This window comes from Poecile atricapillus, chromosome 6 (assembly GCF_030490865.1).
Source record: "Poecile atricapillus isolate bPoeAtr1 chromosome 6, bPoeAtr1.hap1, whole genome shotgun sequence".
Taxonomy (NCBI): domain Eukaryota; kingdom Metazoa; phylum Chordata; class Aves; order Passeriformes; family Paridae; genus Poecile; species Poecile atricapillus.
The window spans coordinates 33,601,748-33,628,482 of record NC_081254.1 but is presented as its reverse complement, the minus strand read 5'-3'; the positions used below and the strand labels follow the sequence as shown (position 1 = coordinate 33,628,482).

The following is a 26,735-nucleotide window of genomic DNA, read 5'->3' as shown; positions in this document are numbered from 1 at the left end:
TGGAGATGTGCTTACGCTTGCGACGTCATTCAAGGCAGGAAAAACAAGCGAGCGCTTTTAGATTATCAACACCTCCAGAAAGAAATGTGTTCATTAGAGTTATGACAGCCCCAGTGATTCATTAGTGGGAAAGAGGCTATTATGCATTTGTAGACAAAAACCAGAGCTGGTCTGAACAGACTGAGTTGCCTCAGTAGTAGCTTATTACCAAAGAATTAAAGGTTGCAGTGGGATCTGCATTTAAAATTGGAGGAAACTTCTCGGCCAGCAACGCTTTGGTGCTATTATTGTTTTTAACTGGAATTGCTCTTTTCCCTTGTTGGTATTTGCTTGGTGATGTATGCATGGAGAGCAACTGTAACACTTCTCCAGAACAGTATAAACTTGTCATATTAAATTTCACTTGGAAATTAAAAGGTTTCTAATCAGCAGAGCAGTGAAGCTCTGGAACAGCTTTCCAGGAAAAATGAAGGCCAATAAATTTAATCATAATGAAGCCTGAACAGTTTATAAAAGGGATTATGTGACATAGTCCTTAGAATATTAGGGGACTGAAACTGAAGATCTCTGCGTCTCACTTTCCAAACTCTGTTCCTATTTTTGGATGTTTCTCTCACAACACATTTTTGCAGATAATTCTGTGGTCACTGCTGCGTGAAGAACACCAGGCAGTTAATCCCAGGGTACCATTTCATGTTGCCCCGTGTTTACAGCTGCTAAACTTCAGCTTAAAAGTATCTGCTCTGTCAAATTATTTTAGTGTTACTTCTTCATGCAGTCAGTGGAGGTGGTTGTTACGGGACTGAAGGGAATCTAACACAACACAGGGACAGCTGTAGCAGGTGAGAGGTCCAGTTAACCCAGCACTTTGTCTCCAAGGGTGGCTGAGAGAAAAGAGTTAATGAGCAGAGAGAGATTGTGGTAGTGCTTTTAAGAAGTCCTCTTCTAAATTCCAACAATTTAATGCCCAGGGACCTCACAGAGATCAGATCTAGGTCCCCTGGGCTTCCTAAACTCTGATTTTTCTTCTCTGAATTAAAGCAGCCGCTCTTCTAACACTTAAAGATTTTTGACACTGGTGCAAAGGCTTCCACAGCAGATCTGCACTGCATGGAGAAGCTTTTCCTTCTGATGCCTGCTTGCCTAATTTCATGAACCTCAAGTGTACTCTGTCATACTGCCCTTCATCCAGCCCTTCTCCATGCTGAACCATCCTGATCTGCCAGTGCAGAATCCAGCATTACCCTGATTATGCCTCCCACATGTATACAGACCTTTCCTTTCCTTTCCTTTCCTTTCCTTTCCTTTCCTTTCCTTTCCTTTCCTTTCCTTTCCTTTCCTTTCCTTTCCTTTCCTTTCCTTTCCTTTCCTTTCCTTTCCTTTCCTTTCCTTTCCTTTCCTTTCCTTTCCTTTCCTTTCCTTTCCTTTCCTTTCCTTTCCTTTCCTTTCCTTTCCTTTCCTTTCCTTTCCTTTCCTTTCCTTTCCTTTCCTTTCCTTTCCTTTTTCTCTCCCTGAGACACTAAATCTACAGATGGCATTCAAGATTCATGCATAACACAGATGAATAAAATGACATAAAGATATTATTGCTTTATTTTGTTCTCTATTTTTTCCTAACATCCCAATATTCAGTTTTCTTTTTTCATTTGCTGCTGAGTACTGAGATATTTTCATGGAACTTTATATTCAGATCCCCAAATCTCATTCTCTTCAAGCCCAATTTCCAACATGCCTTACCATTAATTGGAGCTGCTTTTGAGAATGAAAATACTTTTATTCCCTCCATTAAGAGAGAGAATCAGTCCTAACTCAGACTAATCCTCTAGCTGGGGTTGGCCATTTTGGCTTCCACTTTATTTCTGTGCCTGTTTTCCATTAAAAAATAAGATACAATCTGTATCTGCCTGCAATTTCTGGTTGCCTCAGTGCAGCACAGCTGCAGGGAGGTTACAGATTTTGTTACTTGTTGGAGCTGCAGCTCATCCTTCCAGCTGTGGAGATTATCTTCCTAACAGCATGTGAAACTTGGGATGTTATCAGGACTCTTTGTTTAGAGACCAGCTCCAAAATTAACCATTCACTTCAGAAAAAAAATTTCAAAAGTTCTTCCCACCAGCCCAAAAAAAGAACAAAAAAATAAACAAACAAACAACAAAAAAAAGGGTTAAAGAATTAACAGCCTTTGTAAAGGAAATTAAAAATTAAGTTATATTTGGGGTCTTTTCTTAGGTGCTGTGATCCTCACAGAAACAATGGATTTCAGGGTATTCTCTCTGTATTATTTAGGTTATAGAGAGTGCATTTATAAGCAAATGCAGGAGTTTCCCACCAGCAGAGGAGTGTGTGGGAAATATCAGCAGTAGTCCAGAGTGTCAGCACATTTCCTTCTCCTCAGCTTTATTTAGTCTTTGCCATTAATTGCCATTCATTTTTGGCTGCTAATGTTAATTTTTTGCTGATTTCTTCCCCTCTAATCTGCTAATTCCCTAAGAGATTGTTCTGTGTAGTCAGATCAGTGGTTTACATACTTTATCTAGAAACTCATGGTGCTCTTTTCTTATCCTAAAAAGCTAGTGAAGCAAAATGGGATCTGGAGCAGGCACTTCCCCAAAAAAACAGGCTCCACTGATATTCTGCCTTGCTAGTGGGTAAATCAGAATGAGCTGGCAAACTGCAAGTCTTGAGATTTTATTCTTATTTATTGTACGACCCTACCAAGTTCATACAACCCATCCACAGGAGGAGCTAATTAATAGGGTGTCATAAGGTCTCAGCAGTGCTTTTTATAGCTCCTTTAACTCACGTGGGAAATTGTTATTCCAGGCAATTTTGGCTGCTGGCTGACATTTCTGTATGCAGGACCACGGTGACATTTTTTGCAGGGATTTTCCAGTTATGGCTATTGGAGGTTAAGTGTTCCTGGATGAATACAGTGTAATGTTATTAATCACAAAGGACAGGGTAAAGCAAGGTAGCTTTTTTGTCAGCACTCTGTAAAACACGATCCTGCACGCTGTCTGTGGAGAATTTGTGAGGTTTTTTAGAGCAAGAAAACCGAATGCCATGAATCAAGTGGGAGTTTGGTTGCAACACCCAGCTAATATTTCAGTTTATCTGATAGTTCCTGATTAAGTTTATCTTTTAGATAAACTCCATCACCTGTGGATATTCAGTCTTTTCCCCTCTCTGTTTAAAATGACATGCAGAATACCAAACACAGCCAAAAGCATTTTTCCCTGAGCAAAATGCTCAGCTCCAAAAGGATCTAAGAAAATTTTTGTGCATGAAAGCAGGTGTCAGCAAACAGTTTTACCAGTGATATTGAGTTAAAAACAAAAAACCAAAAAACCAAGCAAAAACAACCCCCAAAACAATAAGACTGCACTTACTCTTATAAATAAACTGCACATCCTGTGGGAAGTAAACCACCCAAATCAGTATTTGAGAGATACTTTCGAAAAATTCCTTTCGGAAAGCCAAAATTTTGACTGGGCTTCTAGGAACTTGACTTTTTTTGTGCTGCTGGGACAAACAGCTCTTTGTTTGGTGCATGCTGAGGGAGAGATGCACAGATGCTCCTTCCTGGAGGATTTTCTATCTGTCAAGCTTGTTATTTAACAGCACTAATAAAGGATAACATTTTGCACTTCTGCAATCACTTGAATTAAAGAGCACCAAATGAGCACAAAGAGAATCTTCTAGAAACTGTGGGTGAAGCTGCCAGGGGCAGGTTTTCCCCAGCCAGGACAGGCAGGACTAAGTCCACTGCCCTCAGCAGAGATGATGTGAAATCCTCTTAAATCATCCCAGACCCAAATCCGAGGAAAAGCAGGGCCAGAAATGTGGCCTTAGTGATGGAATTACTGACAGAGCTGATAAAAATAAAAAGGAAACACAGCTTTATCTTGAAGTCTATTTCTCATCTTTATTATGGGATAAAGATCCAGAAGGAGGAAGAGGAGGAAGGTTTTGCAGTTCAATAGCATTTCTAGCAGCTTGGGAAATGGCCACGCTCCTGAAGGTTAAGGTAAAGGTAGATCTTCAATGAAAATGAGAAATTAGCCTGTAAAATGCTTGGGACAGAACTGATTGTGTGTTGGTCAGCTGTATCACGACAATTTGTTCTGTTTGAGGCGCCCCTGCATCACCCCATGAGAATAAATAACAGGAACAATCAAGAACAGTGAGTGCTTTGCTTGTGATATTTACTGCTGGGGGAAAAAAATACCCCAAACAATTCTAGAAAGGCCCTGAACTCGCAGGGACCTTGTAAAAACCACTCCAAGTGCAGCACAGGGCTACAGCTCCTCTCTGCCATCAGCTGTGACCCTTCTCAAAGCCATTTCCCTCGCCTTTCAGGTTCTGTTTTCCAAGAGCATTCATGTGCCTAGCTACCCTTTATTACAGGGAGATTTTAGAGAAGGGACTGTTAGTGTTGGAATGTGGGTATTTAGTGTGTGTGACTGTATTTTGGCAAGCCCTTTATAATATTTATACCAGAATTATTCCCAGAGCTCCTTGATCTGTACCCTCAGTTTTCTTTGTGGGAACAGTAGAACAGGAAGGGCTGTGAGAAGCTCAGGTTTTCTTTTTTATTGCCTCCATTCCTACACAGTTCAGTTGTGGAAAAGATAGGTGAGTCCTTGGTGTGGCTTTGGTTTTAATATTCCTTTTGGTTATGGAGTGACCCACATTTTACAAGTCCATGGTTTTTCAGTTTTCATTTCTTTATCTTCAAAGCCTGGTTCATGTTGATGTTACCTGTGTAAAAAATTGAAATAGCGGATGTGCACTGAAAATCTTACCAAGACTTCTCACTATAGCAGCTTTGATTAAAATGAAAATAAATATACAGGCGAAAAAATGTGACCTAAGATTTTGCATTATTCAAAGGAATCCTTTTATTTTTTTCAAATGAGGCTTTAATAGGATTATATATGTATGTTTTATTATATTGAAACTGGCATACCATTCAAATCTAAAAACCCCTTTTCATAGTTTGTATTTAATGATTCCTCCTTCTTTGAAGCTTAACATATTTTCACCATATGGCAAGCATTTAATTTTTCCTATTTTTCTAGTGGAGACTAAATTAAAATGGTTATTTGGTTGAGCAAATCCCTTCAACCTATATGTGCTGTAGGTCAAAGATTCTGTAGGCTTATTCCTCACTGCCATCCCACACTTTTCTCAACATCTTGTTCCAAAACCTGATGAAGTCAACCAAGACATTCCCACTTACACCAAAATCCCATGCTAAAGTTAGGAAGCACTATTTCTTTTTTTGCACTGAATTGCCCTGAATTGAGTAACCCTGTCATGAATGCAACATAAATTCTGATGTTTGTAGAGTCCACATTCATGCCTGAAAAAAAATAAATAAATAAACAAATAAATAAATAAATAAAAGGGCTCCAGGAAAGGAACTGCACAGGAGGGAGAGAGGAGCTTTGGATTCCATCTCTGGACAAATATTTGTATAAGAAAATTTAACCAGTTCCCTAAAAATCATGTTTTGTGGCCCAGCCTCATAGAATCACAGAATGGCCTGAGGTGGAAGGGATTAATGAACCTCCCACTGTCCCAGAGTGCCCCAAGCCCCATCCAGCCCAGCCTTGGGCACTGCCAGGGATCCAGGGGCAGCCCCAGCTGCTCTGGGCACCTGTGCCAGGGCCTGTCCACCCTCACAGGGAACAATTCCTTCCCAATATCTAATTTAAACCTGTTAGTGTGAAGCCATTTTAAAGAAATACATTTTTTTAGATTTTTCTTGCAATTATAACTATTTCTGTTGTTACAGTATGAAAACCTCCATTGCAGTGAAATTCAGTTTCCATTTAATGCCGTGGGAGTTTCAGCACAGACTGGGCAGCGTTTCTTGAAGGTTCCACCTTCCTGACTACAAAGTGCAGCTGTGAATCCATCTGTTGCCTTGTTTTGTTTTGATTTGTTTCCCATTTTGAGTTGCTTGGTTTGGCTGTCAGGCAGAGGGGGAACTCGGGGTAGGAAGTTGTAGCTGGATCTGTCATCTCACCTGAAGCAGTTCTGGAGATTTCTATAAACTGTATATTCTTTGGCTCCTCTACAAAAATGTGAGAATATTCAGATAGAGCTGGAACTGATGCTGCATCCGCTTCTCAGAGAAAAAAGATTTAATGCAAAGATAAATCAAGAGTACAAAAGACCTTTCTTCACTTTCATTTATTTGTTGCATATTCAGTTTCCTTTTTATCACTCTTTGAGCAAAAAATACTCGGCAAACAACCACATCTCTGTAGGAATGAACCCTTCCATTTCAGTTGTGTTATCTGTGCAGAATTCCAACCATTTGCTTGGAGAACTAATCAGTGTTAAAATGTAAAATGATACAATTGCTCCTCTTTTTAAAAATCATAAACATCCAAGCAAACCAAAAACCCAAACACAGTTTGTTTTTCTCCCAGCAAATCACATACTTTCAATTGATGTATTTTAATTTCCATGGTCCTTTCTTTAAAAAAAGGTTTGTTTTCTTTTTCCCTCTGTCTAATATGATAAGTTATTTCTCATTAAAATGTAATTTTCATTCTTCCTTGAGCTATTAGATGTCACTGAACAAAGGAATCCTCATCTATGTCATTCTACTTCCAGTCTTTCATTTTCCTATCAAAATCCTAAGGCTATGGTTGTAAGAGCATGAATTTTAGTCTTGAAAGACACAAATTGTCTTTAATTCTGTTCACGTTAATCGTATTTTATGGCACTCTGGACCTTGTGGGACGAAGCTCCTCGTTGTACTTAATGCTGTAGTTAAATAATGATATTTCTGCTCACTCTATTTCCCTCCTACACACATTTCAGCACCTGATCTCTGGTGGTGGTGCTGCCTGCAGAGTGCTGTGCTCATGGGCTGCGTGTATTTCCCTCTTAAAACATTATTTTCCTTTTCCAGGTGCAGTTGGCTGGGTGCCTGTGTACAGTACATCCAGTTTGTTTTTCCAGCAGCCACCACTGCAGTGGGAACTGAGGTGGAGGAGCTGAACCTCCCCAAGCTCAATTCCCAAATCCAGGAAGGGTGAGCACATAAACCCTGGGCAGTATTTATAGGAGTTTCAGCTGGAAACACCAGTGCCAAACGCTGACTATTTTGTTTTCGTGTTTTACCTTTGTGTTGCTCAGTCAAAACAAGTTAATTTTAAATGGAATGTTTTCATTCTAAGGAAAAAAAAAAAAAAAAAAATAAAAAAGCAAAACAGAGCAGCTCTTTGTGAGGTGTTATTTTTAGTTTCACCACTCCGAAACAGCTGATGGAGGAGAGTTCTGATTTCTGTTGTCTATAAAACCTTTAGGTTTCGACCTTGAAATCTTATTTATTATTGCATCAACTTTTGTATTACTTTTTAAACCTCTTTGGTGGAGGATTTACTCCTGGATGAGCACTCCCAGTCACCCACCCCATGGCACAGCACAAGCCAGTGCAGACAGATCCACATTTCTTGAAGCATAAAATCCCTCACAGCAGCATGGAAAAGGCTCCTGTGGGACAGACCCCTCAGATTTTGTCCCACTGGGTTTTGTCTTTTCTCTGTTTTTTGGGACTTTTCTGTCCTCATTGCTTCATTTTTTTCTTACCTTATGCAGCATGGAAAGATGATTTGGCCTCGCCTTCAAGTGTTCCCCAGGCTGAACAGCACCTTGTGAAGGGAATAACATCCTTTTAAATTTATTCCCTCAGCCTTCACAGCAACTGTTCCTGCTTTTCCTGCTCCCCCCAGGAAGTGTGTGTTAGGGGAGAGGGAACAGAAACTGCTCCTGAATTGCTGGCCCAAAGAAATGCCATTCTGCATATGTGGTCAGCATCAAAAATTACATTTATTTTATACTCTTAATATTTGTTCTGTCAGGATGTGGCTAGACTGGATAATTTAGTGAAGAGGTGTTTGAGGGAACTAATTTTTTACCAACCTGTACATTAAAAATAAATTATCCATGCAGCTTTGCTTTGAGTTATTGGTACTCTTATTTGTAAGAATGTACAGGTATTTTTATAAATCAGAAAAGGTCCCAAGACACAGAGAGTAGTAACAAAAAAATGGTGTAATTCTGCTTATGTTGTCTCTTCTCATGTTTTCAGCCTAATTATATTCTAAGGTGATGAATACTGTGGGTGAGCTCTGTTACAGCAGGACTTTGTGTAAATTCAATGTCTTTCAGTGAGTCAGCTCCAGATTCTTTTGGTTTTGCTTTAGAACAATGTGAGACTCACAGTCTGCTTTGATTTCAATATGAACACAGGTGAGACTTGTCAATTCTGGCTCAATTTTGCCTTGAAAGATGATGGTGCTTGGTGTTTTTTTTTTTTGTTCTTTTTCCTTTCCTAAGCCAAGTAATCAGATAGTAGGAATACATAAAATATTTGTTTGCCTGTCAATATTAAATCTTGTGCTCTGGCCTTTGCAAGCTGAACTGTGGGTTTGTGGTTTGGTGCATTTGCAAATGAGGCCACGCTAAGAAAAATTGAGCAAACACAAGGTGAGATTTTTGGCATTGCTAGGAAGGGATCAGATCCCTCTTTTCATCTCCTACACCAGGAAAGAACATGAGCTGGTAAAACAAAATATCTGAAAAGTTTTGTGTTTTCCTGCTTGAATAAAACCGAGGGGATATGAACTTGTATTTTCATATATATAAGTTAAAGCAGTCATTTAAATGTATTGTGACACAAAAATAATCCTGCAGTAAGTCAAATACTCAAATAATTCATGCCTTCAGACAGCCAACATGAATTCAGAAAAGAGGGAAAGGGGTGAATAAAAAGGGGAAAATTGAGGTGGAAGGTCTTGAAAGGAAAGGAAATAATTGTGAGGAATTAAAGGCAGAGAAAAAGTTTGATAAAGAGGAATAAGGTTCTGAGATAAAGAGCTCCCTCCTGTCCACATCCAGGATATGTGGCTGAATCCCAAGACTCTGATAGCCAAATAAAAGTGCTGGATGCACAGAAATCCCTGCATCTTCCCATGGCAGAGAGCTTAGTTTGGGTCTGTCATTACTGCCTGTGAAGCAAACATGACCATAAAAAGGGAAAAGTTCATTTTATTCTGCTTCAATTCTTTCATTTCATTTCAATTCTCTTATTTCCAACCAAAGTAGTTTTATTCTTTAAACATTTCTTCCCATGCCAGTGGCCTTGCTTCCAACCTTTTGACTTTGGCAAGAAGCAGCTTAAGTCAATAAAAAAGAACTCCAAGTGTCGTGCACAATAAAGCCTTGGGTACAGTGTTCCAAATGACTGTAAAGAAAAATTTACTGAAAAGCAGGCAAAGAACTCATATCTAGAAATCAAATCTCTGCTTGTAAAAGTCAGAGGTTAAATTCTTTTATTAAAAAAAGCTCTTACATGTATCTTTCAGGCATGCCCTATCCTTGCTTAAATATTTGAGGGCAGGGAAATCACTGGCATAGGCAAGAACATTTCCATGGATGTATGTTAGAAATCTACAGCACTAAATTAAATTACTTCCCTCTTCTAAATGACATTTCTACTTTTCACCTATCAAGTACTACGGGCTCTAATACAACTTCTGAAAGGCAAAAGGAAAAGTAAAATAACAGGAACAAAAGACACATCCCAGTGTGTATTTATTTTACTTTGTAATTCATGTCAGTCCAATTGTGCTGCAGGGTATTTAGTTTATGAAATGCTGAAGTTTGAAAACTACACCCAGAATTATTTTTGGATTGTATTCTGAAGATATATAACCCAGGAATGATTGATTTGCGTGTTTTGAGGTTTTGTAGTTTGCTCAGTTTGTGCTTAAATTCTAATGCAGGAAGGCTTTAAAAATCATATCCATAACAAAGGGGGAGGAACATCTTTATCCAACTGCCATTTTCTGATGTGAAGACTAAATTTTAAAAGTAGACACTGACTTTTAGATGGTCAAAATAGAAGTCCCTGTCTTGACTTCCACAAGTGGAGGGGAAAGATTTGGCACTGCTTTCCTAATTGTCCAAAGCAGATCTGTAAAATGGCTGCTTCTCTCAGGCAATGGCTGCTTTCACAATCCCATTAATTTTACTGTGTGAGGTACTGGTCTTCTGAGAGATGGAGTTCATTACTTCATATTTTGTGCCCCCCTTAATGGATATGTTTAATTATACAGCTTCTGGTCTGAAAGAACAATGTTTTAGGATGTTCATGTATGGTTTCCCTTTGCTGGGATTTGGGAACAAACCTCCACCACCTCTCTCAGAAATGCATTTTGGCCATGTTGCAGAGCTGGGAACTTGCTGAATGCCTGACCACAGGAGGCTTTTCCTGCTGTGCCCCGGTGCAAGGAAAATTCAGTTTTCAGCTGTGCCCTGCCAGGGCTCATTCTGTGGATTGCCAGTGGCACTCGTGCTCCTGACTCCCTTTGGAGATTTTCACCATGGAAAATATTTCCCCAGAGCTGTCCAAGCACAGGGATCACTTGCCTTTTATCTCCTGCTCATCCTGTGGAATAAATATCAAGATCACCCACTCTTGGGTGGCAGGCTGGAGGTTTTTGGTTTGTTTCCCTCTCCAGAACCCCGATGTTGTCACAGCTGAGTTTCAGCAGTCTGGGGGAATTGGTCCCATCTGGAGGGACTGAAAGCTCTGCAGCCCCTGCTCTTGCTGTCAGTGGGGAACAGGAGAGAGATCTCCCAGGGCTTTTGGCTCCCAGTCCCAAGCAGAAGTGGGAAAAGGAGGTTTTTTGAAGAGCCATAGCCTGTATGCAAGGAGGGGAAGAGCTGCAGAGGGTGCTGCAGGAGCCCTGGGGCTGCAGTGTCCCATGGCAAGAAGCAGCTCTGGAGGCTCCACCAGAGCTCCCATCCCGTGCAAAGTCCTGTGAAAAAGCCGCTCACCCTTCAGTGGAGCCCTGGCTCCGTGTCCCTTGGGCCTGTGTGACAATGGGAGCAGGGAACACACCTGGCAGGGAGTCAGGCTGGGACTGGCCTGAGTGCCACCAGCCCTGCCAGCCACACAAACTGACCCTGAGCTCGTTTTCAGGGTGTAAAACCAGATCCCTGTCTCACTGCTTTGGGCAATTCGCTGTCTGTGCCCCCTGTCACACAAGGGCACACTCTTGTGACACCCACCCAGCCCCGCTGCTGCAGGGAGCAGGAGCTTGCTCGTGCATTTTGTGGAATACCAAGGCAAACAATTCCACAATCAGCACTCCTCAGAAAGGTAAACTGGCTTTTATGTTCCTTTCCCAGCCAAACCTCCCTTTAGAGTTAATTCACAACCGAGTGTGATCTACCCTTCATCACTAACAGGGCTCATTTTGCTCCTCTGAGCCTGAATATCCCCAACAGGGATATTCAGCCTGACAGGCTCATTGCTGCTATGTTAACTTCATGGTAAGACAAAGATGTTTCCCTAATATCATTTCTCTAGATCAGCTTTGATTTCACTAAAATACATGACTTCACTAGGTGGATAACTAAGGACACATGTCTAAAAGGCAGCTGAATTAGGAGTTACATCAAGGATTCTTCTTTCATAGACAAGAAGAGAAATACCACACAGAAGGGGACAAAGAAAATCATAAGAAAGCACCAGCTCTGGTAATGAATTTATTTCCATAATGAATGTGCCCCAGATTTTGGGCTCACTTTTTCCAGTTGTGGTTTAAAATTCTGAAAATTTGTTGCTTCCCCCCTGCATAAATGTAGATTATCTGACATGGAAATTTAACACCTATTCATACTCCCATACACCCATCATTTTTTGCTGTAAAATAAGGTCTATGAAACCCCCTGTGTGGTGAGGGGGAAACCTGTCTATGGACATTAGCTTCCATCTCCTACAATCCAAAGAAAGGGAAACATACAGAGTGGGATCTGACCCAAGAGAAAATGCTTTCCTTTCTGAACTACCAAAATGCATCCTTTAAATCCATACTCTCAGTCTAGTCCATCCAGATGGTCCTGCAGCTCTTATCAATGGCAAAATATTCTATTTATCCTTCCAATATTTGTCTTTTAAACTGCTCTGGAAGGTAAGTGCATGAAACAGATCTTCATAAAAAATTGCATCTTTGAAATCAGAGCTTCAATTTCACCATAATACTGATATAAAAAAATTGCCACTGAAGAGCTTCTTTTTTGACACATTAAAAACAAAACCATAGTTGAGAAACACTACTGAACCTCAGCCAGAGACAGAAAAAATATGGCATCCAGCTCTGTTTGCATCTCACTGATTTTATACTGATCTAGCCAGTGGCAGAATGATGGATTTAATTTGTTTTTGACTCATGCTGTTTTAACTCCAGGAATAACAAAACAAAAAAGCTTCTATGTTTTAGACAGGTTGGTTTCGTTGCACCATCAGCACCGTTCCCCTTATGGCCAAAGAAGTGTCAGTATTAAAGATAATTACAAGTGTAAAAGAAACTCCATAACCTAAATTAGTGGATGCACTATGTTATCTACAGAAAGAAGAACTGGGTGTGTTATGTACTGTGCTCAAGGCTAACTAAATTCCTTAGCTTTAGATACTTTGGCATTAATTACCTGTAATTATTTTTGTCCTTTCATTGAGATTTATGTTGGTCTGAATCATCACTAAAAACCTAATTAAATCAGCTATTTCCTTTTCTTTTAGTCCTGTTCAATGATGAGTTTGTTCTCATTTTGTTCATATTTGGACATTAATCTTTTCAGTGTTTGTGAAAATCTCTGGAGAAGAGGGATTCACATGAAACACTGGGAGGAGAATGAATGCACCTCACTGGGAGATTTTATACACTCAGGTGCCAAGATTTTCCAAAGAATTTATAGCATTTACAAAAATGATGGCTGTTGTCAGTCCAGGGTTATCTATCATGGTTCACAACAAAAGATTCTCTCTTCCTTTCTGTGATTTTTCCCCCCATGTCTGTATGTATACATATAAAAACACATTCTAGATTCATTCCTGTGCTTCACTTTAAAAAAGAAGACTTGCTCTCTGTCAGTTCCTGCTGTAGCTCTGTCTTCAAATCTCCAGAGTATTTATTCACTTCCTCTGACAGTGAATATGTAGAAACTCCATCAAAACCAAAGGAGTCACCCCTGTGTAAAACTGGTTCCAACACTTCACCTATTGCATGTTTAGAACTCAAATGTACACGTTTGCAGGATCCCTAGGAAGAGAAATATTTGCTTTAAATGGATGCAAAAGAGGTCATGGCAATGTCTGTGAGATCCTAGGCCTGTGTTTTTCCACTGCTCTTTTTTAACTCCTCTTAAATAATCCATGAAAATCAGGATGTAACAAGAACTCTTCTAGCCACAAACACGGAAAAAGACTTTGCAAAACAAGAGCCAAGAGTGATGCTTGGAATTCACAACTTAGTCTTATTAAAAAGGACAGGAGGGGCACAGGTAGACAGAAAATGATAATGCCTTCAGGTGGGAGTGTGGGAATTGTCTCCTGAGTCTTCTTCATAATCATGAAATGCTTTAGTAATTTTTAAGGCACCCTCCTCAAACTTATTAATTTGCACTTAAATTGTGGCACCCCCAGCAGCAGAACCTTGTGGTGTCTGCTGATTACAGATCCTTACAGCTCTGGTGCCTTCCTGTGCCTCATTCCCACATAAAAGTCATGTGCTTTTCCACCCTTGTTCTCTGCATATGCAAACTCTGCTTCCATTCCAATCAACCCCTCAGCAAATGCCATTTATTCCTAAATCCTGCCCAAAGGAAGGAGGGGATGTGCTCTGCAGAGCTGAGTCAGGCAGGGCTGAGGACAAGGGGTGCAGCATCACGTGGAATCCAGCAGGAATATGCAGGGAATAGATATATGTGTTTCCATCCACACAGTGGACAAAAGTGGGTTATTTAAGAGAAAAAAAAACCAACAAACCCACAAAGAAGTTCTGTGGAAGAAAGCAGGTAATCTCCAACTTAAAAGCATTTGCAGTTCTGGTAGATATCTTACATGTGTAGGTGGGGGAGCATAAAACATTTACTGGGTTTTCTGATAATTTCCCCTGCTAATAGCTAAGACAAAACAAAGTGAATTTTAGCATCTCATGCTGCATCTTTTAAAAGCTCTTCAGAAATGTATTTCTTAACAGTACAGAAACAATTCTCTTAATTGCTTGAAATTGTTTGTGGAAGTAATGGGTGAGTAAATTGTTTTAGCTGGAAATCAATGTCATGCAGCCAAACCAACAGATTGTAGGGGCAAATAACAAAATTCATAACAAACAAGCAGGAATAAGAGGTTTTATGCTGCTCATGTATTTTTCATTAAATGAAGAAACTACCTGATCATGCACAGGGAGTGTGGGTTTACAGAGGATGAGAGGAAAATGTCTGTTCTAGCACCAACCCTCCATCTATTCTGAAGTCTGAACTTAGTCCAGATTTAAACACCTGTTTGTGTGTTTCATGCTACAAAGGGGTGGAGTGAGCAGTGAACACTCATAAGGACAAGAGTGTCTGTTTTATCAGAACTGCCCTCCAAAATTCCCTGTTTCCTTTTAAAATAAACCCCAAAACCATGCATTAGAGTTGTTTCCCTTTTTGGTGGCGGTTAATGGGGAGCTTCACATTAAACACAAAGGGAAGAGATCTCTGCACTGGGAGCTGAAACCTGAACTGATGGAAACCAACATTTAGCAGCTCAACATCTGTTTACATCAGCTGAGATTTGGGAGCAGTGCTGTAAACTGAATAGTGCATGCTGAATATTAGATGAGTTTTCTGCATATGTTGGGGCTGGGCAGGACACAGGGATGGTTTTCCACTGCTGGCTCTGACTGCTGCATTTGTCCTTCTCACCAGATTTGATTGACTGAGATGTGGGGTGAGCTCAGCCCCCTGGTATAAGCCTGTAATACAATTTCATGTGTAAGTGCCAATGTTTAATCTTATGGGTAATTATAGTTTAAGAGACTTTTACTTAAGGAAACCATAATTAGTGCTGTGATGTTTAAATAAGGTTTGAAGGCTTTATTCACAGCTTGTAGCTGATGATCAGTACAACCTCTCCAAGTCACATGGATCTGAAGCATGGATAGATTCATTTTTCCTGGTCCATGTCCAAACAAGAGAGAAAAAAAAAATAAATACAATATAATTCAAGCTTTGACACTGATGGGAGAAGAAGGGGAGGGAAGGAATTGCAAATACACCTCAGGAAAGCATCCTGTTGTTGGATTGCCTAGAGGACAAAAATAAAAGCTCATTCATGTCCAGTTAGGGCTTCCTTTATTTGCCTCAGACCCTGACCTGCAGGAAGACATCTTCCCAAACCAGGTGTGTGCATCTGCAGTTTTATCACTCATTAGAAACATTCCCTTTCCCAGCCTACTTCCTACCTTTTAAAAAGTGGATATATATTATCTCAGACTGCACTGTTATCTAAAGATCAAGAAACCTCCTTTCCAATGACACATTAGATGTGATTCATTGCACCAACTTTCAATTAGTTTAATGTTAAACTAAGCCTGTCTCAGCCTATGCCAACCCCTCAGCTGCTTTGTATGACAGACAAAAGGGCAAAGGCACTTCCAGAGAGCCATTTCCTCCATTTATCTTAAAACCCTTAGACCATCAGGTAATTTTAGAGGCCTGACTATTACATAGCAAAAATAGGGCTTTAGTCCAAAAGTAGTTTTGGTGAAGACAAGTGGAAATATTAGGGGGAAATTATAAACAGAGTTGAGGGCCAGGACAAAGTGGAAGGCTCCTTAAACACAGCTCCAAAGCTCAGAGAATGGTTGGGGTGAGATTTCTTTTACCCAGTCAAGCTCTCAAAAACGAAGCTTTTCTCTTCTTCTGCTAGATGGATATTTGTTCTCTGGATCCATTTAACAACACAACCAACTGCTTCTCCAGGTGAAGTTCTTGAAAAAAATTACTTTACGTTCCTTCCTACATGCCAACACATGAGTTGAAGGATTTAGGCTTTGTTTTTCCTGTCACAAGTGAAGACATCACCAAAGGAAGTAAGTAATTTCTTCTGCCTGGGCATTCAGTAGATTTTGCCTTGCAAACAAAGCAAACTGAGCCTGGATCTTGAGTGGATGAAAAGTTCCCATCAAAAAAGACATTCACAGAGGTATAGGAGTGGGTCAGGGATTTATTGATTTTATCATCCTGTTCCTGCAGAAGCACAGCAGCTGCTTCAGAGGAAAGGACAGGAAGCCTTAGAGAAAGCAATTATGGAATAACTTGCTGACAGGAAAGAATTCTTAGTAGCCCCCATTAATTAGAGGTTATCTTATGTCCTGGAAGCACGAAGACTTACATCCTTTCCAAAAAGATTGTCATGCTATTTATCATTTCTGATATTCACTAACTTGTAAACTGCATCTTAAAGCACATATTTCTTGATTCAACCTAATGACACAAAATGAACAGTGTTTATTTACAATGAAGACACAAATCCTTTTGTATAAATCATACCAAATTTTTCATTATAGCACAAATTATTGCTAAGGATAACAAAACTGACTCATCTGGCACTAAAAAATAAACAGAGCTTTGAGGATTTCCCTCATAAATTCAGCAGAACATACTCCCATTTTATAACAATGAATTATAACAAACAAGATGATTTTTCCTACTTTAAAAGTCTGCTATTAGTTATAAACTGTCTCAAGCTTCTCTCCACTTATGTGACCTTATGACAAACACGTTGGGGAAATTTCCATCTCTGTATTTGCTCCTGTCCCTCTCTGACACACAGTGCTGGGACTCATGTCTGCCAAGCAGAAACACAAACTGGAGGGCTGCAACCCTGAACCTGGAGGCTGCAGACGTCTGACAGTGTGAGAAGAACCCAGCCAGCATCCTGTACAATATTTAAACATAACCAAATGTCACCCAAGGCAATGGAACACAGAGCTGTCCCCCCCCTGCCAGACCCTGCTGAAGCTCCTGCTGTTTGTACCAGTGGTCTTTAAGGCAGCACTGAACTGTCAGCACTGGCCATGGATGGGCTTCCAGACCAGTTCTGTACTTGCCTTTGGCCATCCTGCTTTCAGGTAAAGGAGTTTTGGACAAGGAGAAAGGCACAGAGAGCTATGAATGCTCTGCATCTCCCTTTATGTCCCCTGTTCCCCAGTGGGCTGTGTGTCAGCTGGTTTATTCCCATTTTTTGGCTGGTGACAGTGCTGCTCTCACAAAGCCATGATCCTGCAGCCACTGGATTTGGCTGGGGCTGGAGAAACCCTGACCTGCCCTGGGGTGGAAGGAGCTCCTGGCTCCCCTCTGCCTTGGCTAAGAAGCCACCAACAAGGTTTGGTGTCACTTAGGAGACCCCATATATCAAAAAAGGAACTGATTCAGCCTCAGACACTTTGAGAGCTGTCAAACTCTGGCTCAAACCAAAGATCCCTTTTACATTTCTTGTCATGCTCGTCAGCCCTTTCCAAGTGTACAAACAATGCCTTTGTTCTTGTGACAGACCCTGTCCTGCCCACACCTCCCAACAACCTCCCAACGCTCCTGAGGTGGTTTCTGTGATTTCTTTTAAATTCCAGTGGAACCTCCTGCCACATCTGTAACTAAACAGAAACTCAAAAGGAACTCAGCTTTCTCCTGCCAACTGCCATGCTCATATGACCTCCCCTTTTCTACTGCTTTCCATCAGAGCCTTTTATCATTTCCAGGGCTTTTTTACATTTATATTTTCATCTTTCTGCTCCCTTGGGAAGTGCCGTTTTCCTTTATAGCTGCAGCCCCCTTGTTTTGGCCATGTTCATTGCATCAGGCCAGTGCATAACTCTGGCTGCTCTTTGTCCTTGGGAAGTGCATCCTTTGGCCTCAGGAAGAGGTCTCCCCATCCCTGTTCCCTTCCTACAAGAAGGATGCCTTGGGCATCACTGCCTTTTGTGCAACAGCTGTTGGGCTGACGTGGGCTCAACCAAGTCCTCCATCTACTGATGCATCTGCTGAGGGAAAACAGCTCTAGCTTGGGAAAAACCAAATGGATGGAGTGGAGAGATGGGAGCTTCTTTCATGGGATCCCAAAGTCGCAGAATTCGAGCAGGCTTGGCAGATATTGCAGCAAGAAAAATCCCTAAAAGTGTAGGCAGGGAATATTAGGTGGAAGAAGCTCAAGAAAAAATGGAGTCCACACTCAACGCAGTGGCTGTCCCAAATGACACAGGTTTGATCTGCACACTCCCCAAAACTTCCCAGTGCAAATAAATGGCAAGGCTGTCCTACTTGTGAGCATAAAAATGCACAGCACTTGAAAATAGCCAAAGCAACTACTGCAGATACACGATGAATTAAGTAACAGCAAATAATCAGAGAGCAACAGCCATGGTGGAAAATCAATATTACTTGAAGATAGGAATCATTCAATTCTTCTCAAACTTACATCAGATTGCTATTGCTGTTACCAGAGGCCAGGGAAGTAATTTCTAATTTCATTCATGCAATGTGTTTTTACATTTCTAAAAGCACAGGAAGAAATCTTCCCCCCACAGAACCTGACCCAGGACTGGCCACCATCTTCCATGGAATTAAATCTTCACCCACAGGATTTTCTTTCCTGTTCTGGCCTCCTCTGCAGTTCAGGTCTTAATGAAATGCAGAGAGGCTCAGAAAACAGCCCCTTTATCTTTGCTATCAATATGGGGTCAGTCTTGTGGGAATTTGGAGGTTTAAGATTACTGAGGATGGAGAGGTTTCAGGGGATGCCCTCAAACTGCTCACAGCTCCACTGGACTGCAGAAACTCTGTTCTTTGGTGGTTTTTGGAAGTGTATCTTCATACTAAATACACTGTTAGGTACTTTCCAGAGCAATATTTATGTTCATGACCTGATTTGAAAGGAGTCCCAGCAAGGTTGGTTTCCGGTGAGGCTCTGCCCGGCTCATTTTGGTTTCCATGAAACACAAAGAGCTTGAGACTGGCCAGGATGATTCAGATCCTCATCTGGTGTGAGATGCCAGCAGTGTCCTGGCACTCCATCCTCTCATCCAACCACACAACCTCTTAAGCACAAAATTCAGAATTTTTCTGATTTGTTCAATTTTCAGCATGTGCAGGTTGTCACCTCCTACATGTTCCATTATGACAGTGAACATAACCTGGGTGCTGTTCCAGCTCTGCTCCTTCCTTTGTTGTTTACTCTCTGGCTGAAACCTGCGCCTCATAAATTCAACTATTTTTTTCTTCATATAAATAGCAACAAGATTTGTCCTAATTCATGTTTTTGTCTTATCCAGAAGTTAGGGATCCAGTATAATTTTCCATATTTCCATGCACTAGTTACAGGTTTTAACATTAGCATTTAACAGAATCGGCAAGGAGCTGTTTTGTAGGGACAAAAAAAGGACTTTTGATTATTTTAGCAATCATTTCAGTGCTTGCTTTTATTTGCCCATTATCAGCTTCCATCCAGAAAGTTTATTTCTGCGTAGTTAAATACACAAACATGCGCCCACACACACTTATCTCTGTGCTCATACACATCCACACAAATAAACGTCTCCAAATATTTCTGAGTGGTGGCGAGCTCCTGTCTCTGAGAAAGAGGCATGTGGAGCTGCACACGCTCATCAGAGGAATTCTGAGCCAGCAGAAGCATTGACTATCAGACACTTGGTGCCAGGAGCTGTTGTGGGGAGAGCAGCAATCCAGAGTTGAGAGGATTTGCAGGGTGTTGCAATGTGGCTGCTGGTCATGACTTAGAATGAGGAGATGTGGTCTTAGGCCCATCTAGCATGAACAGAAAAGCTCCAATGATCTATTTTTAAAAATACCTGCCTTTTTTTGTTTGTTTTTCTGATTAACTTTTGAAAAATAGTGGCATCCCCCATGCTTTTTTATAAAGTATAGCAGTGTCCTAAACATCATCTGGGAACGTTTCCTTCCTGGAGGCCTCCTGGGGGAAGGTGGGGACTTTTGGGGACTCCGTGGAGTGGGTGACGTGCCAGGCTGCTTGGCAGGGTCAGGGCTGAGGCAATTCTGGGTTTGCAGGAAGCCTCAAAACCAGGGGAAACTTTAAAGGCTGGAAGTGGCAGCCACATGTAGTTGAGAGGTCTCTGAGGTGAGGCAATAAATGATTGGTGGTTTCCATGATCTCACCCTTTGACTTAGCTGCCCTGTTTAGCCTCTGTGACTGTTTACATGGAGCTGGCCCTTAGAAACACGCTCAGTGTGAGGCAAGAAATGTGTGCCCTGAATAAAAACTGGGGGTTGTGTATTTTTTAATGTTTTTGAGGTTCCAACTGGACTTCCTTTCCTCTCTTTCATCCAGTAGACTACAGCTGGAAAAGGTAAAACCACCGGTTATGATGGCTAAAAAGGGAAGGATATTCACCCTTCGCTCTATGGTTTCAAAGATGTCTCTTTACTGACTATAGACAGAGGTTTATTCATGAGAAAAACTCTTCTAAGCAATGGATAAGAAGCATTTTTCTATTTTTGCTAAAACTCCCAAGTATATATTTGGAACATTCCATACTCAATACGTTGGTGGAATAAACCATGAATCTGAATTTTTTCAAGTCTCACAGAGGTGCATTTACCAGCAGACAAGTACTGATTTCCACATTTAAAGACTGGCCCCTCAAAATCAACAAAATGTTTCCAGTTGTCTAATTTTTCTAGGTATTTGGCTCCTGAGAGCAAAGTTTTCAAAGCACCTCCATCCCTGCTTCAGCACAGAAACTGAGCCTTAATGGCATTAGAACTGGTTTCTATCTCAGCCCTAAGCCTATTTGGCTTCATAGGATTCCCTGCCTGTCAGTTCCAGGTAGATTTGCTCAAAACTTATCCATTTTTATGGAATAAAAAGGCTTCCTTTCACATGCAATCAGATATGAAAATAGGCCACTTGAAAGCAGTTGAATGTCGCTGTCATTCCAAGTGGAAATGCTGGCACTTTCCTCAGGAATGCAGTGACTCTAGTCCCCACATAAGACAAGACCAAATAAATAATGACAATAGCAATCCCAGGACAGCTAAATTCCAAAGCAGTGCTGCAAAACTTCTGCTTAAATCGTTGCCTGTAGACCACCAATTAAAGTTCTTACCTGCAGTGTAAGGAATAATTCTTGTTCCTTTGGTTGAGGTGAGTCAACCCTTACCTCCCACGATGTGCTCCAAACCCCAGCCACTGAAACGTGTGGTGGGAGATTTCTCATGTTAAAGGTATTTCACTTTGCAGGGAGAAACCAAACAACTCTTGGACAACTGAGACCATCTGAAAATTAGGCTTTAGCCTGTGTTTAGGGATATTAATCTTCAGAGGGAGACTGGCTGTCCCATACAGCACAGACTGGCAGGCAGGCTGCAGGTGTTGCCAGCAGAGGAAGGTGCTTTTCCATTTATTGCCATGAGCTCCAGACTGGGCTCCTTTACTGCCTGATTAGGAAAACCTGCTTGGAGGAAAGTTGGGAGTGAGTGAGCTGCCCCAGCCAGCTTGTCTGAAGCAGAGAGCTGGCTCTGGCTGCAGGGGAATGACCCCAGCCCTCAGCCCCGAGCTTTCAGTGATTCCTGCCAACCACCTGGATCCTTTTGGCTTTGGTTGAGGCCACCAGCCGTGCCTCGTTCCATCACTGCAGCCCATGCCCTGGTTCCACCCCATGGTGTGGTCCTTCCATCAGTGCTCTGGCCACCTCTGACACCATCCTGGCATGGCAGCATCCCACAGCTGCACATCCAGGCAGCTGCCGAGCCAGGTGTGGTCTGTACTCGTGTGACAGCAGCCTCACCTGGCACATGTGAGGGCCTGTGACACTTTACAGGCCCCAGAGTTATCCTTTGGGCTGCTGAGGAGAGCTGGCTCTGCTGCCCCGAGGTGATGATCTCCTCTTTTTGGGAAGAGAGTTGCCATGACTGCCAGACTCAGTGTGGGGTTTGTATGTCCTGGGCACAGTCTGAAGTTAACAAGTGGCGTTACCAGAGTGGGAGAGGTCTCACTTTCTGAACCTCAGATGGATTGAAGGGTACAGATGAGCTCTGCTTGCTGTGTTCAGGCCTCAGGGCACACAAGGAGTGTGAACCAGGCAAAATCAAACCACTCAGAGCTCAGTGGTGCCACCATGGATTACACACTTCTATCACTTTCTTCTTTTTTTTTTTTCCCTGTGAATGATTCTTGAACTTTCTTGACAAATTAAGGCTCCCCAGTTTACTTTCAGGCTCTTTAGTCAAATGTTGATTCTGCTCTCACGCCTGACTTTGAATGCCATGGTAATGCTGAAGGTTGACCTAAAAATTAGATGTTTAAATGAAGCTCTTGAGTCTTCCCAAACTGTGCCCATCAGCCTGACAGATAATAATTGTCAAAGATTCTGACCAGCCCAGCCCTTTGATTGCCTGTTTTCCTCAAGAATTTTAAACCACCCTTGTTCTTAACACACTTTGTTCCTAAAACCCTGTGGGAGCCCCACAATATCACTGCCCAGGGCAGCACTGCTAAAGGCAAAGCTCATCTAAAGGTTCTCTTTTCAACTCTTCTGCCCTGAGCTCATCCACACAGTTGCCCACACATTTGCTAATGTGAGCAGCTTGCTTTGCAAATATCTCTGAGAGGAAGGTTAGTCCCCTGTTTCAAAAGTTCACAAATCAAGCTGCACTGAAAGGCCTCTTTAACCTCAGCCTTAAGCATCCTCAGCATATCATTAGGAAGATTAGCAGAGCCTTTAGCACCCCACTGAATTTCCTTATGTATGGAAAGGCCTGGCAGATCAAAGGAAACATTACTTCAAATAGCTTGTGACTTATCTTGTGCTTACCCTAGCACCACTGGCCTCTCAATCATCATATTTTCTTCCAGTAGGGATTGCTTTTAAAGACAACAGTTTATCCTCCAAGATCCCTGCTTTGACCCTTTCATCTTTCCCAACCATCCTTACTGAGATGTGCAATTAAAAGAAGCAACAAACCAAATAGCTGGTAGATAAAAATGTGTTCATATTAAGAAAATAGTTGCAACTCATAATTACTACTTGGTTCTGCTAATGAAGTGACTAAGAATCTGAGTAAAATCATGTTTATTCTTTATAGATTTTCCTGGAACTTGGCAGAAACTCTTTACAAACACTGAGGTCAATGATATTTGGCCTCCTTTGGCAATTTCCAAGTAGGATGTGAATGACTACAGAGTGCTAAGGGGTCAGTCCCTGTTCTGCAGCCACATGTGGGCTTGTTTGGACCTTTCCACCCACACAGAGACCCCAGCTCAGTGTTCCAGCTGCAGGGCCCACCCACATGGACTGACTGCAAGCAGAGGTGTCTGATTCATTAGCACACCGCTTATAAAACCATATTATTCATCACTTTAAGGTATTAATCACTTTCTATTTAAATTTCCTTCAGGGGCTTGTTATTTATTCTGTAGGTGTGTTTCAGCATGTTGTAATATGAAATACACTTTCAATTAATCAGCTTAAAATATTTCCAGGTTTATTACTTACATGTGAATCTGAATTGAGACATATATGCAATATATGGAAGGAACATGGATTTGTAAATAAGATGTTTGACCTTCACCTTTTTTCAAAATTACAGGACTGGTAACTCCTGCATAAATGAGTCATCTGAGGAATTAAAAATCAGGTACATTTTCATGGGCTGTTACTCCAACATATCTATTTCAGTTAAGCATCATCTGCTATTTCCTTAAATCCCATTTCCATGGGGATATAATTTGATGTTTTCAATTATATGGGGCTTAAACTTCCCTTAGTACTCTTAACTTCACAAATAAGCATGGCAATTCGAAGTGAAATGACTGTGCTTCAAAAAGTGTCATTTAACAATAAAAGGATAAGATTTGTGTTCTAAGGTTCGGGTGCAAATGGTGAAAAGGAACCTTATAAAATTATGGCTTAGATTGGTTTGCTGTGGATTTAACGACTGTGGCATTTAACAGCATTTTAAACTAAGTTTTTTGTTACTTCCATTCCACTTGTTTTCAAATTAACTTTCAAATGACACACTTTTAACAGCTGGGAAATAAATCATCCAACAGATATCATCAATCTCCCATCCTCAGACAAACAGGGTATGTAAATAACCTAATGCTAATTATCTGCAATTAAAATCAGTATCAGACAAGGAAACGTGGAGTTTTCCTAGAGTGATCCAGAATACTCTGTTTGAGTCAGAACCAGAGACATTTTTTTTTTAAATATGAGCACTGTGATCATAAATTTTATGTCACTTTAACTCAGAGAAAGCTGCATTCTATCCCTGATGGGCAGAGAAATGTGCCCTTCACATTCTGCTGTCATGTAAATATTAAATTTGTCAAAACTCCAGGGACATACCAAAAACTAGAAAGAAAATCATTGAGCCCTCTTGTTTTCAAGGAGATAAATTCCAGTTATTCAATTTCATTTGTCGTCCTTGGCATCTAAGGTCAAGGTCTTCCTATAATAATGCAAATTTTCTCAGCAGTTCCCCTGATGTACTTTGTAATCTGTTGGCATCACTTTGCCTGCAGATAAGGGAGGAAATCTAGAAAAATTTGGTGTCTGGGATCCAATAACCATCCCTGTTCAGGCCAGACCGTAATGGTCTGGGATCTCTGGCGATTGTGGCAGCTTTTCTGGCTGGAGTGGAGCAAGAAAGATTAGATCCCCTTTACTCAGCTTTATTTAGTGCTGAGCCCCTCCCCTAAGGTTTGCCTGTATTTGTTTGATGCGTTTGGGGTGGAGGGGGAAACTTCTGTCCCAAAAGTCTCCAAAGTTAATCCTAAGCAGACACTGGGACTTTCTCCAAAGCCTGCGGTGCGGAGCGGGGAACGAGACGAGCGCTGCTGGCACACAGCTCTGAGCCTTCCTCTGCAGTGGAGGCAAAAGAGCCCTGTGGTGGGCTCCAATCATGTATCATTAGCATTCATAAACCTCATTTCCAGCCAGCACCAGCCACTCAGCACTGAAAAATCATAATTTCACAGTGGATTGCCGTGCAAGTTGAAATAAATCCCCGAGGCAGAGCACCGCACGCTCTGTCCTGAAGCACGGCAGGCAGCCCCCAGGAAGTCTGCTAAAGGAGATACTGAGCACTCTGCCTTTAGTGGTCTCTTTTGCTACACATAAATTCCTTTTTTTAATCTATTTTTATGTGTATCTGTATGTAAATATGTGTATATGAGAAGTAGAAAAGTGCCTTGGGAATATAATTTCCTATGAGTGATAGCTATTATTAGACAGAAATATGAGACTGTTCCACCTCTGTACCATCTGTGTTAAAAAAGCAGCTTCAAGGCTCTAGCAGCACTAAAAAAGCTGGCAGTGCACTTTCCTTATCTCTGCTGCCTGCAAAGAGAAAATTAGTAAAGGCTCCCTGATACTGAGCAATTGAATGTGTTTACCAAAAGGAACCATCAGTGACACAGAATTCTGCTCTGGACTCTGTAAAAAGTTTGTATAAACATCTGCCTTATCATTTACTGTACATCTTTCCCATGCATTTATTTTTATAAGTATCTTAAAGTACCCAGCATGTTCTTGCCATTGTATTTTTAAGAGTATTTTGAGCAGATAAGCTGTTTCCTTACTGGTGTCTGAATTCTGCTGAGTCAAATATTTGCACTCAATTCAAAACTAATGATGGGAGTTTGACATTTTAGGTTTTCACTTTTGCTTTTTCTTCCAGACTCACAAAACAAGAAGCAGTTTCCCCAAATAAGTCTTTTCCACCAGGCGTCTTTGGTCAGAGAGCTTTGTAAACATGACTCCTAGAGTGAAGCAGCACAGGGCTGAGTTTAAGGCTTCCAAATCCACAATAAAATTAAATAGTTAATTGGGAAGATGGATGCATTTCAGAGGATGTAAGAGCCAAGAATGTCTTCTGCCTTCACTGAAACTGGTAACACATGTTTTTCCTTGTACCCAGCACAGAACCAAACAGAAGAAAATACTCTTACAGAATAATTTGGTATGAGAAGGATGAGATACTGATGGTTATTGATGGATGTGAGACCAGCCTTTCATCCCACTGCAAATTATTCTTCAAAACCAGCATTAAATCACACATTCAGAGTCAAAGACCTCTTGCCCAGGCAGCTCTGGGCTGGTATGATTTGTCTCCTCTCCGTAGATTGTCTGTGTTTTTAAATGTAGTTATAACACTGCAGAGCTGATCTCACCAAACTCAGTGCATCCTAATTCATCCTTGTGGTGATTGTCTCCTTTAGATCATAGTGAAAGGCACATTTTGCTGTGTAACTGTGGCTGAAAGCTGAGGCTGGACATGAAACTTACTTTTTAATCTTACTATGAATTGTCCGGTGTATGCTGCTCCGCCAAAGCCGTGGTACTTTGAATTTCTGCTCGTACAAGGTGTGTTTTTCAACCTACATCTCCATGATGCAACTCATGAAAATAATATTCAGGGGTAAATCTGGGTGCTTTTTTGGGCTGCCCAGCCTGTGAGCACAGGGAGGGCACACAGAGGGAGAGCAGGGGTGTGAGTTTGCTCTGCAAAGGTGGCAGGTGCATTGCAGGACTACAAAGGGGACCTGCTCCCTTTGGGAACCTGCCATAAACACAACAGCTGGGCCAGGAAGGGCTACAGTGAGCTCATGTTTATTTTAATATTGTTTGTTTCTCTGCTCAAACAGCTCCCTGGATTATTTTGACCTCAAGTGCTCATTCCAAAGAAGGGTTTGCGTGTAAACACCACCTGCGTGGCGGAGCGCGCCCCGAGCCGCTGCTGCCGCTGTGTTACTTTCTTATCATTCAAAATGTGAAAATGTGGCTGCCCAGGGCTGCCCGGCTCTGCAGATGGCAGACACATGTGTGCACAACATTTTA

At 41.4% G+C, this 26,735-nt stretch overlaps 1 long non-coding RNA gene across 3 annotated transcripts in view; it reads left to right on the top strand.

Moving 5' to 3' along the window:
- The window catches only part of LOC131580618 (uncharacterized), a 113,112-nt gene extending 87,231 nt beyond the window's left edge, over window positions 1-25,881 (top strand). For 2 of the 3 annotated variants that reach the window (XR_009277907.1, XR_009277905.1), the window contains exon 6: window positions 6,932-7,152. This is a non-coding gene — a long non-coding RNA (uncharacterized LOC131580618). Of the gene's footprint in view, window positions 1-6,931; window positions 7,153-23,481; window positions 23,530-25,575 lie in introns of those variants that run through there. The other variant, XR_009277906.1, reaches the window with a different exon arrangement.
- Window positions 25,882-26,735: the final 854 nt, after the last annotated feature.